Raw genomic sequence first — 13,291 nt, forward strand, 5'->3', positions numbered from 1 at the left:
ATATAGCCATTGAAAAAAAAGTATAACATTTGTGAGAAATAAGACAGCTGTTGACTGAAGTATCATAGTCCATAAACCAGAAAGTCATCTATCCCAGTGTGGAAATGGAAAGTCTAAAACCTTTTGACCCAAATCATATACGGCAGCACTGTAAAACATAGTAGCATGTTTAGCCCATCAATTTCTCTTATATACAATTTTTAAATCAGCGCATAAAATTTCACCAATATGAAACCTGCAGTACACAAAAATAGGCCATCCATTTCCCAAAAACATAGATAACATCTTTACAAAAGGTACTCCTTGCATTGAAACAAATTTCTTTGATATTCAAAGAAACATTATTCATTTAGAAAATATAAAAAACAAGTGAAAATGCTGCCTAACAAGCTTGCAAAAGCCAAAGACTACAACCGCTGAGAATGAGCTGGTGTAAATGTGCTATATCAGGATGAATAATCATAAAAAAAGGGAGGGCAATTCCTATCGTCAGTTGGCACTCCAGCTGAATTGAATCATAAAAATAATTACATTAGCATGATAAAGAGAAAATAAGTCGATTTAATTACAATTTGAAACTAGTTGAAGTTGTTTTGCGGAAATTTTGACTTTTTGAAGAGTTGCCACTTAATTTTGAAAAGGAATTAAGAAACCTTTAGAGAGTTACTTTAAACGATCCAAAATAGGAAAATAGTTGAAATTATAAGTAAGCCGTTCCTATTATCATTTTAGGAAGGTGTTAGGCACCTCAAACGTCCGCTAACTTGCGATTATTCGGACTGTTTGAAAATCGTCTTTGATTAACCTTGAAAAAATTGATTTTTGAAAAGAAAGCAATTTTACGAATATTTTGGTGTTTATGCAAAACCACTTTTTAGCGACTTGACTAAGGATTTAACTAGGTTCGCAAGAAATACATAAAGCAAGTAAAAAGGAAAAAGGGAAAGGGAGAAGTAGTGATTTAGGCTTTTAACCGTCGACCCTGTCCTACTCTAGTTGGGTTTTCAACCCAAAATCCGCTCCACCTGTATTAAATTTACAACGTTGGCTTCGAGGCTCAAATGAATGAATAATGAAAGAAAAAAGGAAATAAACAATAATAAAAATGACAACAATAAATAGATAACGACAATAAATAAATACACAGAAATGAGGCTTGGGTTTCGTCGTCGCTTCAAGAATGGGATTTTAACCCATTATTCCTATTTCGACTTCTTGCATCCGTATGCTATGTAATTAGTTTGGACCTCCTTTCGGGGCTTGACACGAAAGATGGGCCATATTGGCCCATTATGTAATGCAAAGTGAAAGAGCCCGTATGGACTCTGAGGCGAATTCATGCAAAGAAAATAAAAATATATGAATTAATATATGTTCATTGGAAACAAACTATCTTGATAACAATGGAAATTCCGAAGGTTCAAGGCTTTCGAAAGTCATTACTCCAAACTCAAGCATAAAAAGGAAACTTTGGTACAAGATTATAACTCATGACATGTAATTGATTTTTAAATCTTTAATATAGGGATCAAAGAGAGCATGATATATTACATACTAGTAATATTTTTGCATAGAAACGTGCATATGCATGAAAGAACTCCAGTAAAGGGTTTCAGTTTTCCCAATCTGATGTGACGATCATTATATGAGAGCATAGAACATAAAGTTGGTCTTATTTTCTACAGTAGAGGGGTGCTACGGCAGTTGTGAGGGGATTACATTAGCAGTAAATCGCCTTCGTGATAAACAGATAACTTAAAGTGCTTACTAATCGGAGAAAAGAAAAAAAAAAAGCTAAGAAAATTTTTTATCAATTAGCCATCAAAGTACTCGACTGAGATATAAAAGTAAGAACTGAAGATAGTTTTTAAAGTAGATGAATAAATTCACGCAACAGGTGGATCAAGGAAAATTCGTTTTAACTCTCTTCTCTTATGTTATAGAGTATGCAAGGCAATCCAATCAAGTGAGGCAAAGAAACTCTCACTTAAACCAAGAAACTACCAACTCCTCTGATCACTAAAACCCAAAATCCACACGGAAGAGACGTAGTAAATGAATCTAAAGAGGAAGTGACGGAACAACGATATCGACCTCATCTTCTTTCTGACAAACTCAGAATGAGTTCAATGGTCAGAAAGGTCATCAAGGAATCATGGGATTCACTAGTTTTTAGACATATCCTCGTCATTCTTCATCATTTGAGAAGCCAAAGAATCCAAGAGGAGGTTCTACTAATGATATTACCAGTTCAACCACATCAAACTAACGACGACAAAAACCAGACAATATCAAATACTAACCGCGAACAAAACATCCTTAACCCTAAACTGTTAAACAAAATTCCAAGTGCAGAACTTTAACCATGAAATTAAGTATAGTGAGATATCAATAGCCTGAGACAAAATCAAAGCGTACGACTTGACCACGAAAATAACTATAATGACCTCTCATTAGCCCGAACTATTTAACAGACTTAAAGGAAGGAACTTTGTTACGAAATTAACTTATTCCAAATATCATTAATCCGAAACTGTCAAAACAAAATTAAAAGCACGAAACCTTACTACGAAACCAGCTTATTCAAGACATTATTAATCTGGAATTGGTAAACGAATTCAAAGCATGAATCTTTGTCACGAAAACCAACTATCCATCTCAAACAGTAAGCGTTACGCTGTGAATTCATCAACAACATCAAGACTAGGCGACAAGTTTCTAAACTGAGCCAGAATCAGCAGAAATTGCACATAGGCAGCAATGACAAAGGTAATCTTAACGTAACAGTGCAACCAAATACTTCTTTACTAAAAAAAAAACCCAAGGCCTTTGAGGCCTCTACAACAAGCAATTTACAGAACAATCAAAATTTCGACAAAGACTACAGTAGCTACTCCTAGTAAGACAAACTACGACTATGACTGCAACAGGTACGAAGAAAAGAGATGAAGAAGAAAGCGATCAAACTAAAAGGAAAGTAGAGTGTATTTACCTCCTTAAGGGCAGCAAACGGGACTACCAGCTATCGTCAGGATTTCGATCGCCACCCAAAGATCTTCAACGATTCAGGCGCAAATATTTTTCAAGAACGCGTATATTTTTTGGTATCCAAAAAATATTTTTCTTGAGAGCCCTCTCTTTCTCTCTCAGGATTTTCTCTTCCTCAATTTTTCCGAACCCAAATTTTCCCTTGATTTTTTTTTTTTGAACCAAAAATCGCCCCCCCAGAGAAAATTCCTCCCTGTTCAGCTCAACAGTGAGCTCTTTATATCGAAACCAATGAGGGTAACTTAGGGATTTTCTGTGGGAATTCAAAATTCAAAACGGGGCTCCCCCTTAGCTAAACGAATGCATCCCTTTTTGATTTCTCTCCCAGAAGAGACAAACAGGTGGACCAATAAAAAAAAGAACCAAACGAAATACACCCTTTAAACCAATGAGAATTGTACGAAATCGTACACATCAACCCGAGAAAATTGGGATTCAAACGTTGGAGAGGGACAGCGCATCAACTCACCCATATCTAGAAGCTTCCTAAGCTTTTCTCAAACATGTTCACGTGGGATGCACGTGATTCACGCGAGCATCGGGTTGAGGTTGGGTCGGAGATGGTGATTTCGGGTTACATCTTTGCTGATATCGATTGAGTACTGGGTCGATTTTAGGGGGAAGCTGGGTTTGACTTTCACGATTTAGAAACCAGAAGCGTGTTTCTCTTATCTTTTCCGATCGATGTCGTAGGCTGCTCTGTTGTGGTTGATTAAAGGGGAAATTGGAAGATAGGCCGGGTCAGCTCCAATTGATGATGGGCTGGTGTGGGGAAAATAAAAGGACGGGCTATTGGTTGTAGGAAAATGGGGTGGGCTGCTGTTTAATGTGGCCCAAATTAGAATAAACAGGGGTAGAAATTTGATAATTTAAAAAATGGTCAAATTAAATTAATTTATAGCCAGTTTTTTAAATGTTAACCAAATTGAATATTAATTTGATCAATTGCATTGCAATTATGATCAACTCGATTTCAATTATGGTCAAATTTAATAAATTAATCTTTAATCGAGATTCTATACAAATTAATACCTTGTTTAATCTTGAGTTTCTTGATTCGGTAAAATCAAACAAACATTTATCCAAATAAATTATTTTTGAGAGCAAATTATATTTAAATCAAGATTTTAATCATCTGAATTTATTTTCAATATAAACCTTGATTCAAATCTGATATTTTATAAAATAAGTATTTAAGTAACAAAATTATAAAATTTAGTATAACTGAATACAATAATCGCTAGTTAAAATGACAAATTTACCCAACTAAATACTTTAAAAATCTTTTTATACAGATAAAATAAATGTTGTAATTTTATTCAAAAATCGAAGAAACTCGAAATAAAATGTAGTTGTGGAGGGCAAAAATTAGGTGTCAACAGAAGTCATTTCTTACTGCCAACAACAACATCTTCTCTTCGTTTAATATCCTGTTAAATCGATACTAAATATGAATCATGCATATTCCTCAAATTAAATTGAAGAAAACATGAAGTAGAATAAACTACATATCAAAAAACTCATAACAACACATTTAGCTAAAATAAAACATTATTGAAAGCATTCACGAGCCTCAAACTAAATTTGGATAAATATAGACTAAGAAAACATTAGACGAATTGAGGAAGCTGTAGTAAATAGTTTAGCAAAAAAACCTACAAATAAACTTTTCGATATTTGCATCCTTGCAGCAATAGATGATCAAAAATCACAGAAAAAAGTGTACTTTGGAACAATGCACATAGCAAACAACTTTTATAAATAAAAAGAAAAAGAACCAACTGTTTCTCTCCTTTGCAGATTTGCTTCCCAGGTTGCTAACTATTTTTGCTTTTGATTAGGCCCTAAAACATAATTTAGAAGAACAAATTCAAAATACAAAATGCTCTTTACTAAACTGCAACACAACATATCACACACATTAAATGGGGCATCAATTATTAAAGTGAAATTTATGAAGTCTTGGAGATGCAAATATCTGTCCATATACATTTATGTTTGTTTAAAGTTCAATAAATATAGCAAATTTATTTCAATAGTTATAGTTAATGGGTAAGCTACACTAGTCATCATTTTTTCGGAAAACACATTTAATGAAGCATTAGAGGGACTCATTGCAAAAATTATAAAAATATTTATAATAAATCACTTAACAAACAAAAGTCATTGACAATCGTAAGGATGATTCTAATGCTTTTGAGTAATCCCATTGCACATGTGTTGTTGTTGTGACCAGTTCACCACACCCAAATTAAATTGACAAGTCAAAAATCAGACTCAGATTGATACAACAACAAAATGGTTGAAACAATAAAAAGGATTGATTATGAAATATTAAGATCCAGTAGATGAAAAAATTAAACAAGATGAAAAGATATTGAATTCGCTTGCTAACTGAATTAGAGCTCAGTATGACAACTCACTGTAAATTCTGCTGCACATTAATGAAGCTATTCACTTATTGAATATGTGATTCGTAGAAGTTGATTGAAAAACATAAACATAACATATGCACACAAATTAAGATAAATCAAGTAGAATCTTGCACGGGATAATACAGAACTTATTTCAATTTCAATGAAATATATTGTATGGCTTTGTGTCTGAAAATATTAGGACCTGTATGTCATTAAATAAAACTTGATATAACTGCTGATAAATTAAAAAAATAGTTAAATAATTAAAAAAAATCAAAATATGAATATACTCAACTGCATTCAACTGCTGTTATTTTTCAGTATTACATATCGTTTTCAAAAAATACAGCAAAAACTCACTTTATCATGGAAGATCAAAAAAACTTGCAAGAAAAACAGAATATGCTTAAGGAAGAATAAAAAATGAGGAAAATATTCTTCAGATAGCAATGGCATGAACTTTGTTCTTTTATATTTTTTTCATACATTTTGCATTGCTTCTTTAAAACTTCTATGATATGTATTTTTTACCATATTATTAGATACTTTCTCATTTTTGAAAAAATATAATGTTTAAAATATATAATATTTGTTTGAATGTAAAGACACATTTATATTTTCAAAGTATTTACACTACATACATAAATCAACAGAAATGTAAAGGCAGATTTATTCATAAAAATTGCAGATTTAATACATTTACATGAAAATATATGTATCAAACACTTTACTTCATAAAGAAATTATATAATATTGGTGTGAAAACTGTACCATTCAATATTAATTTGTATATGACAAATTTCGAGAGCAGTTCATCTTCAACTACAAAGCATTCTAAGGGTAAAGGATTGTTTGTGGATGAGAATACTTATTCAACTTATTTAAATAGGTAATATGGTGATATATCAGGTATTTCATTAAAAGAACATAATAAGTCAATATTTTACATATAACATCATCATTTAATTCTAATATTCATATATGAAGGACATTTGGTTTCACACCAACAAACTCATGATGAATATGTAGATGAAGATATGTTTGAAGGTATATAGAATGCTACCCAACAATAATTCATATTGTTATACTTTATTAATTAATTTAATACAATAGATTATATATTTATTATTTTATTTTCATTATTTGTAGTGGATGTAAATGAAGATTGGACAACTAACAATGAAGGTCAGTATATTGCTTATTATATTTACATATATAATATAATTTGTCTATTGTTTATAATATGTATGATGACTGAATTTATATTTATTAAATTATGGCTATATTAGATTATTGGGACATAGAAGATCCTACTTGTGAATGTAAATACTACGGAGCTTACTTCTGGTACGAAGAAAAAATTGAGAAGTACAAAAATAAAAAAGCCAGTATTCACTTTGTATTGTGGTAATGGAAAGATTAAGCTACCAAATTCAAAAGAACCTCCTTCTGCACTAAAGGAATTATTGCTTGGATCAGGTACATATATTCATTTATAATTTAAATACAACAACATCATAACATATTCAAAAATAAATTTAACAAACTCAAATTTTATGCAGGGATTAAAAACAATCATTTCAAAGAGAATATTCAAACTTATAATTCCATGTTTTCTTTTACATCAATGAGAGGAAAAGTCGATACATCTATCAACCAAACAAAAGGACCAAGAACATTCAGATTGTCTAGGTAGAATTATCATAAAATAGAAAGCTTATTGCCAATTAAGGGATCTGTTGAAAAATTTGTACAATTGTATATTTATGATACGGAAAATAAGGTAAACAAATACATGCTATCAGGTATGTTATTGCACAATAAAATATTTAACTATATTTTCAAAATAATCATAATATTATTGTACTTTGATAATTTTTTTTCCTTAGTTGTGATGAAAGCAACAAAAAATACATTCTAAAATCGTCAATGATGTTAAGGAAATGATAGATGAACACAATGTGCTAGATAAGTCTTTTAGAATGGTTAGAGATATATTTCAAGAAAATCAAAATTTAAATTTACGTCTCAGATTAATAGGGAAAAAGGGCTTTGATAGAAGAAGATACAACTTACCATCAGTTTCAAAAGTAGCTGCATTGGTTGTTAATGATTTTGAACCAACAAGGTCTGACAGAGATATCATTATTGAAACTCAATCTAGACAACTTCAAATGATAAATGAATTGAATGCATCATATTTGAGTTTACAATATCCACTACTTTTACCATATGGTGAAGATGGATACAGAGAAGATATTTCATTAAATGTTTGTGAAGAATCAACATGTGGTTAGCTATCGCGAATACTTCCCATACAAAATTCAAGAAAGGAAGCATGAATTTCCCATAATTGCATCATCTAAAAGATTATTTCAGCAATTCTTGATTGATGGATTTACAATGATGGAATCTTTTATATTGAATTATATTAGGCTAAATCAAAAAAAGTTGAGATCGCACTTTTATAAAAAGTTAGAAGAAGTTATGTTAATAAGAGACACTGAACCATCTTCTCAAGGACAAAGAGTTATATTATCTTCCTTATTCACTAGAGGAACACGTTACATGTTGTAAAATTATCAGGATGCCATGGAAATCCGCAAATGGGTTGGATACTAATACGGTTGTCAAGAGCTCGTGACCATTTATTAGAAGTCAAGCTGGTGACATACAAAGATATCAAGGCATGTTTATGAAAATGGACGCGGTTGAGCTTGTTGAGAACTCTCCCAAGGGAGTGTACATCTTGACATGTGGGGGATGACCTTAGGTTCTCAAAAATACACCCCAAGTCTTCCTCAAATAGTCCACACCTGCCACCCCTTCATTAAGGGCAAAGGGGTCCTTTTGCCATCCTTTTTATAAAGACTATTTAAGGTGTGTCTTTAGATTTCTTCCTTAGTTAGCTCATTTTGAAAATCACCTTGTAACATTAAATACCATATTTTCTCTCAAGAAGAGAGTATACCACCAAACATTTTAAGCTTCACAAGTAAAAGGTTCCAATTGTGTTGTGAGACGGATAGAAACGAGAGTGCTTGAGTAAACCGAGTTCCTCTTATGTTCCCGTAAGAACTTGGTGCTTGTTAATGTGATTTGTAGAGGTTTTAGAGTTTGATATACTCTTTAGGTGCTATATTTTATATTCTCTTTGTGTCAAGCTATCTATCTCCTTATCTTTCAAGAATAGTAAGGCTCCTTTTTTATTTCAGAATTTTTTTTCCATGCCTAAACTTGTGAATAAATGCAGGTTTATATAGTCATCAAGTGTCCCTTCCGAAAGGTGGCAATGGTTCATTCGAAAAGATGTATCCTTTGAAATAGTCATGTCTATTCATTCAAAATATTGTGTCTTTTTCTGAACAGACATAACTATCTAAATAGTCACACTTTTTCCAAAATAATATATCTTTTTCTCAAAGGTTGTGTCCCTCCATTTTCTATTCATACCAATTGAACCCAAATATACCCCGCATAAATGGGGAATGACTATATTTGTAAAAATTTATGAATAGATATATGATCATCAAACAAAGACTGATTGCATCTAGATAAGGGGATTTCCCTTTGAACTTTTCATAGTGAACATGCATCGGATATACTCGGTCAATCGGTAGATTTAATATCTTTGAATCGTCGAGATTTAATGTACACCTAGACAACACATGTCACACAACCAACCTTTTACCATTTAGGGTTCTCACAGTTCTGTTATTTTCAGCCATGAACACGTCCCGGTTTCATGAGAGCTTAGAGAATAGGCCTTTACTAATATTCTCCTTAAAGCGGCTTCCACTTTGACCTCACATAGGTGATTTCTAAATGTTCAATCCTATAGATTAAACTATTTGGTCAAATCTGCCAAATTTAGATAATCATTAAAAGACTTTTCATCTTAAGTCTTATCCTTATTTACTAAACATTGTCTACATCATGAGAATGGGTTGGGTAACTGACAATGTTGAACCTGTCAGACACAACTTTGTTTGATCTCCTTGAACCTAGATCTTAGAATCTCCATTCTGCTAAGTAGAGTTACCACCATGATGACTTGTCCTAGGCCTTAAATCCATTCCTTTGGATATCCTTTCCACTCCTTCTCTAGATAGGCCTTTTGTAAGTGGATCCGATACATTATCCTTTAACTTTACATAGTCAACAGTGATTATTCCACTAGAGAGAAGTTTCCTAACGTTATTATGTCTCCATTGTATGTAACAAGATTTATCATTATGTATCATGCTTCCTGCCCTACCTATTACGCTTGGCTATCACAGTGTATACATACTGGTGCCACTGGTTTCGGCCAATAAGGAATATCTTCAAAGAAATTCCAAATCCATTCTGCCTCTTCACTGGCTTTATCTAATGTGATAAATTCTAATTCCATTATAGAGCAAGCAATGTAAGTCTGTTTGGATGATTTCCAAGACACTGCTCCTCCACCGATAGTAAATACATATCCACTTGTGGATTTTACTTCATTCGATCCGGTGATCCAATTTGCATCACTATATCCTTTAAGTACCGTGGGATATCTGTTATAATACAATGCATAGTCTTGATGTATTTAAGATACTTCAAAACTCTTTTCATTGTCATCCAATGATTTTTGTTGGGATTACTCGTGTACTGACTCAATTTACTAATAGTCCATGCTATGTATGATTGTGTACTATTCATTATATACATTAAACATCCCAATACTCTTGCATACTCCAATTGCGAGTCACTTTCACCTTTATTCTTTCAAAGTGCAAAGCTTACATCTAATGGAGTTTTGGCAATATTGAATTCCATATACTTGAATTTTTCAAGTACCTTTTTGATATAATGAGACTGTGACAATGCCAACCCTTGAGGATTTTTATAGATTCTTATACCTAAGATCACATCCGCAACTCCAAGGTCTTTCATATCAAACTTGTTTTTAAGCATTGTTTTTGTTGCATTTATGTCAAAAATGTCTCTACTGATGGTTAACCTATTATCCACATATAAACAAACAATGACTTGGTGATTTGGTGTGTCCTTAACGTAAACACATTTTATCACATTCATTTATCTTGAACCCGTTTACCAAGATGGTTTGGTAAAACTTTGCATACCACTGTTTAGGTGCTTACTTTAGTCCATACAATGACTTAACAAGTTTATACACCTTATTTTCTTTTTCTGGAATCACAAAACCCTCAGGCTGTTCCATATAAATTTCTTCCTCCAATTCTCCATCTAGGAGTGTGGTTTTCACATCCATTTGATGGATTTCAAGACCATATACTGCCGCCAAGGCAATTAACATTCTAATTGAGGTTATCCTCATTACTGGCGAGTATGTGTCAAAGTAATCAATGCCTTCTTTTTGTTTGAAGCCTTTTTCTACAAGTCTTGCCTTGTATTTGTCAATAGTGCCATCCACCTTTATTTTCCTTTTGAAGATCCATTTAGAACCTAAAGGCTTATTTCCTAGAGGAAGATCAACCAATTTCCACGTATGGTTACTTAAGATGGAATCGATTTCACTATTGACTACCTCTTTCCAAAGGATGCGTCTAAAGTTGACATTACTTCCTTAAACGTGTGAGGCTCATTTTCTAAGAGAAATGTTACAAAATCTGATCCAAATGGAGTTGACGTTCTTTAACATGTACTATGTCTTGGATTTTCATCAGTATGTACATTCTCACTTGGTTCATTTTGAGGTCGTTTAGACCCTCACTAGATTGTTCATGTCTAGTTTTATACGGATAAATATTTTCAAAGAATTCAACATTATTTGATTCAGTGACCGTATTTTCATTAATATTCGGATGTTTGGATTTATGAACCAAAAACCGACATGCTTTACTACTTTTAGCATATCTTATGAACACACAGTCCACCGTCTTAGGTCTTATCTTAACCCTTTTAGGTATAGGAACTTAGACCTTCGCTAGACACTCCCACACTTTGAAATATTTTAAGTTGGATTTCTTTTCTTAACATTTTTCATATGGCATTGATTGTGTCTTACTATGGGGAACTCTATTGAGCATACGGTTGGCTGTAAGTATAGCCTCCCCCCATAAGTTTTACGATAATACAGAACTTATAAGTAAGACATTCATCATTTCCTTCAAAATTTGTTTTTTTCTCTCCATAATCCCATTAGATTGAGGTGAATACGGGGCTGTAGTTTGATGGACGATTCCATTCTCTACACATATTTGCGCGAAGGGAGATTCATACTCTCTGCACCTATCACTTCTTATCATTTTGATCTTTTTCTCCAACTGATTTTCAACTTCAGTTTTTAATTGCCTAAATGCATCTATTACTTCATCCTTACTATTTAGCAAATAGACATAGCAATATCTAGTGCAATCATAAATAAAAGTTATGAAATACTTTTTCCCACCACATGATGGTGTTGACTTCATATCGCAAATGTCAGTGTGTATTAAGTCTAAGGTATTGGAATTCCTTTCAACGAACTTATAAGGATGCTTTGCATACTTTGATTCCACACATATTTGACACTTTGATTTATTGCACTCAAAGTTTGGAAAAACTTCTAAGTTAATCAATTTTCATAATGTTTTATTATTAACATAGCTTAAATGTTCATGCCATAAATTATAACACTAAAGCAAGTAAGAAGAATTTAAACTTTTATTTATTTCAACATTCATTACATTCATCTTATAAATTCCCTCGGTGATATAGCCTTTTCCTACATACATTTCTCCTTTGCTAATTATAATTTTTTCAGAAACGGTTACACATTTGAACATGTTCTTGTCTAGAAATGAAATAGAAATCAAGTTTCTACGTAATTCCAGAACATACAAGACATTGTTAAGTGTCAATACCTTTCCTTAGGTTATTTTCAAGAACACTTTTCCTAGTCCCTCTATCTTAGCAGTAGCGGAGTTACCCATATAGATCACTTCTTCTACTTGAGCCAGAGGAAATAATGAAAACAACTCTTTGTTGTCACAAACATGGCGGGTGACACCAGAATCCATCCACCACTCGTGAGGATCTCCTACCAAGTTGCATTCTGAAAGCATAGCACATAGATCACGTATTATTTGTTGGACTCAATCATATTTACTTGGTCTTTTTTCTTTTGTTTTTAGGTCCACAACAATCCGTGGAATTGTAGCCTATCTTGCCACAGTTGAAGCATTTTCCTTTGAATTTCTTCTTGGGTTGATCACTTCCATGTTCAGTTTTCTTTCTTTTCTTAGAATTGTTTCGATCATCATCAACAATATGTGCTTCATTAATTGTTGAATTCCCTTTTAACATTCTCTCAGCAGCTTTATTATCTTCTTCAATCCCCAATTGTATAGTAAGATCTTAAACATTCATCTCCTTGTGTTTATGCTTCAAGTAGTTTTTGAAGTCTTTCCACAGAGGTGGTAGCTTCTCAATTATCATTACTACTTGGAAAACATCATTCACAATCAAACCTACAAAATAGTTTATGTGAGTTATAAGAACATTTTAAATTTGTTCACCTAAGGTATTTTTCAAGGATATACCTTCTGCTAGGAGATCATGGATGATTACTTGCAATTTCTGCACTTGAGAGACAACCGACTTATTATCTATCATCTTAAAGTCCAGGAACCTTGCAACAAAGAATTTCTTAATTCCCGCATCCTCTATGTTATATTTTCGTTCTAGTGCCCCTCACAATTGCTTTGATGTCTTAGTTACACTATAAACATTATAGAGATTGTCTTGGAGGCCACTCAATATATAATTCTCGCAAAGGAAGTCTGAATGTTTTCAAGCCTCTACAATTAGGAAGCGCTCTTGGTCTGACGTTCCCT

General features: G+C 32.7%; 1 long non-coding RNA gene across 1 annotated transcript; it reads right to left on the bottom strand.

Moving 5' to 3' along the window:
- Positions 1-308: 308 nt before the first annotated feature.
- LOC124889303 lies at positions 309-3,817 on the bottom strand. The gene is made up of 2 exons (XR_007048179.1): positions 2,993-3,817; positions 309-1,325 (listed from the first exon to the last, which is right to left on the bottom strand). It is a non-coding gene; the product is annotated as an uncharacterized LOC124889303 (long non-coding RNA).
- Between the last annotated feature and the right edge of the window lie 9,474 nt (positions 3,818-13,291).

This window comes from Capsicum annuum, chromosome 12 (genome assembly GCF_002878395.1).
Source record: "Capsicum annuum cultivar UCD-10X-F1 chromosome 12, UCD10Xv1.1, whole genome shotgun sequence".
Lineage (NCBI taxonomy): Eukaryota > Viridiplantae > Streptophyta > Magnoliopsida > Solanales > Solanaceae > Capsicum > Capsicum annuum.